At 39.7% G+C, this 3,382-nt stretch overlaps 1 non-coding gene across 1 annotated transcript; it reads left to right on the forward strand.

The window, feature by feature from the left end:
- Window positions 1-2,653: 2,653 nt before the first annotated feature.
- LOC126023104 (small nucleolar RNA SNORA22) lies at window positions 2,654-2,783 on the forward strand. Its single transcript, XR_007500316.1, has one exon. It is a non-coding gene; the product is annotated as a small nucleolar RNA SNORA22 (small nucleolar RNA).
- The last annotated feature ends 599 nt before the right edge of the window (window positions 2,784-3,382 follow it).

The raw sequence follows: 3,382 nt of genomic DNA on the forward strand, positions 1-3,382 counted from the left end.
CACTGCCCACTTCCTTATTTAGAGAATGCCTAACTTTCTTTGTTCCTTGAAACCTGAAATATATCCTTGCCTTGTATGGGCCTTCGCGCCCAAAGTATGACTGACATCACCTTTGTACTGCCCCCTTCTCCTTCACTATATAAGAAGGAACTGTAGCCAATAAAGGTACCCTTGAACAGTGAGACGCTGCCTTGGGTCTTTATTATTAACCTCTTTCAGATTTTTTACAGGTGTGGTTGCTCTTCTACTCAGCAAAATAGGAGTGCGGTTGTCTGAGAAGCCTTTCCAGCTAATTCCTGCTGGCCGGGTCCCCCCTGGGGGGGCTTCAGGACCCCGCATTTTGGCGCCCAACGCTGGGCTCGAAGACCACCGCCACACTCCGAACGACTACGGGTCGGCGAGTCCGGAGCTGTTTCGTAAATCGCAGGATATACCCCATCCGGGTAGGCGTTGAAACGAGTTAGCCTTAATCAAATATTTAAACTGCAGTTTTTTCAGTCGTTCTGATCACCGCCCCTGATTGGCTCTTGGGGCTTCGCCCGTTGGCTTCACTTCCATGGGTGTTTCGTTGAGTATTGAACTTAAATTCATTATTGATATTCAGTCTGAGTTGAAAGCCAGACATATAGAGGTTACCAAAAAAGATATTTGTAATTTTTTAATGTTTGTTCATGATGTTTACCAGAAATCTAGTGTTCCTGGGCTCCCTCTCGCTCTGACTCTGTCTCTCAGTTTCCTTCCTCTTCTAACCCTTCATCTTTACTTCTGCCGCTGCACCCTCTGTGCAAAATCCTAAACAGCCCTTCACTTCCCTAGCTTCAGCTCCGTCCCTGTTTCACCACCCTCCCCTCCTTAGCCAGCAATTGCAACAATACAAAGCCTTTAATTGGAAAAGCCTCAAAGAGCCGTTTCAAGCCGTAACCTCCTATGGCCCCCAAGCCCCTTACACGCTCTCCTGCTTAGAATCTAAAAGCTGAACTCTTTGTCTCTTGGGAAGTTAACTTTTTTTTTCCGCTGCAAAGCCCTTGCCGATAGGCAGGAATCCTGATCTCTAAGCTCTTATAGCTGGCCTCGCCTCTTTTCATACCTTAAAGGTACAGCACACTTTCCAGGTCCCAGCTTGCCAACATGGCTCTTGCTGCCCTCTGTGCCTGGAAGTCGCTCCCCAGAGCCGGCATTCCAGCAGCTCCCCCACACCGGCAACAAACTGTTGCTGCTTTCTCCCTCCCCCCCCCCTTTTTCTGACTTAAGCTCCCAACTCACCACAATTACATCCATGGTCTCTCACCTCTCTAACAAACTTGATAATGCTCTTAGCTCAAAAACCAGTGCTACCTTTCCTGTCTTTCTCCCTAATGGAGAAAGTCTTCCCACCCACCCCCCCCCCGCCTGCTCAGCAGCCTCCGCAGCTACCTTCTCAAACGCCTCCCACTGATCCCCCGCACCCCAGGGGAAAAATTCTAAATGCCCAAGACGCTCAGTCCCTAACCATGGCAGATTCCCTCCTCTCACCGCTCCCCCTCTTAAAGCTATAAATATGAAGCTACTTGGCCACATTAAAAATCTTAAACAAATCTTAAGCCTTCAAAAACAGGCTGCTTCTCTTAATTCACAAGTTTCTGCCCTTCAGGCTTTCCCCCGCCCTCCTAAATCTATAGCTGTCTGTCCTTTGCCCACTGAATTCCACGGCCAAGCCCCCCCCTCTTGAGAATTCAAAGAAACAAACTAATAAAAGTCAGGCTGAGTGCCATAAAACAGAAACTGCTGCAGTGCCTACAAAAAATTCTAAGGGCACAGTGAGTAGGATAATTACAAAGTATCATCTGCTAAGCCATAAAACCTTGCGATATCTACACTTTGCTGTTAAAACTTCTGAGCCTAATGTACCTTTTACTCAGGACAATTTTGCTCAAACCAGCCCTCAGCCTCCTTCAGCCTCTTTCCTGCCAGCCTTGGGAAACAGCCAGCTCAGGCCCTGCCACTCCCACTTTAAGCCTTCCATTTCACCTTGAAATACCCAATCTTTGTTATTCAAAAGAAATCTAAAAAGTAGCATCTCTTGCATATTCTCAAATCAATTAATAAAACCATAATCCCCATGGTGCTTTTGCAACCCAGACTCCCCTCTTCGGTTGCCATTCCCTCTAATTCCAATAAATTAGTAATTAATCTTAAAAGATTGCCTTTTTTTTTCTTCTCTATATCATTACACCCTGCTGACTGTAAATAATTTGCCTCTAGCCTTCCTGCTGTTAACTGTGCTGGCCCCTCCCCGAGTTATCAGTGAAAAACTCTGCTTCACCTTGTCAGCCCTACACTTCGTCAAATATGTGTTATTAGGTTTAGTGCATTAAGTGGTGTAAAGTAATTATTAAAACATTAAAAAGCAACAGGAAGATAAGGGCAATAAACTTTTTTTTTTTCATGCCTCTCAGAAAATTTTAGAGCAAGGTCATAATTCTGTCACTTTACAGATAACAAAATGTTGGTAAAAGAAAAACTTCTTTGTGTTTTAAAATCCAAACGAACACAAAAGTGTTAAATTTAAGTCTTATATTTCTATTAAAAGTTTTATTTTAATTTTTAAAGTATTTACAAAATTATGTGAAAAATAATGTGGTTAGCCTTATTTTTAAACAATATAGTTAATTTAATGCACAGTGAACACCTAGGTGTGCTTTATAGTACCCTTAGTTTTAACTTTGTGCTACAGCAATGGTTGTTCTTTATTTCTGCATTGAAAGAACTATTATTTTAAGTGCATTCAAAATATCAGCACATTATACAAATCTGTATATTAGTGTCGCAGTGAAAAAATAATATAAATGAAAAATATATTATATATAATTTTATAAGTAATATATAAAAGTAACTAAACTTTATAAGCAAATTAACTAGTATTAAATATAATTTTAGTCTTAAGTTCTAGGTGTGTAAATGCATCAGATGTCTTTAACTATATTTTATAATAATCTAAGCATTTAGTTAATTTAGTATATAATATTTTTTACAAATTATTCACTTAAAGTCTTCATAGTAAAAACAGTTGTTTGTTTTTTAAAAAATCAGTTTTTATACCTTTAATAATCATAGTTCATGCTATTGTGTTTAATCATAAAAATTTTAACACTTTATTGCAGCTGTCTTACTGTTCTACTGCAAAACCAATTTAAAGAAAACCTATTCATTTACAGCAAATCATTTCATACTTCCAAGTAGAGACTCCTTCTACAGTGCTCATTAACCATTTTACTTAATGTTTTAAACTTCAAATTAAAGTTGTTTTAAAAATGTTTTGTGTTAAATCTAAACCTTAAAATTTATTTTCAGCAAAGTTCCACTCCATCTACATTAAGTACTTCTCAACACTAAAAAAGTTTTT

The sequence above is a fragment of the Suncus etruscus genome, chromosome 11 (assembly GCF_024139225.1).
Source record: "Suncus etruscus isolate mSunEtr1 chromosome 11, mSunEtr1.pri.cur, whole genome shotgun sequence".
Lineage (NCBI taxonomy): Eukaryota > Metazoa > Chordata > Mammalia > Eulipotyphla > Soricidae > Suncus > Suncus etruscus.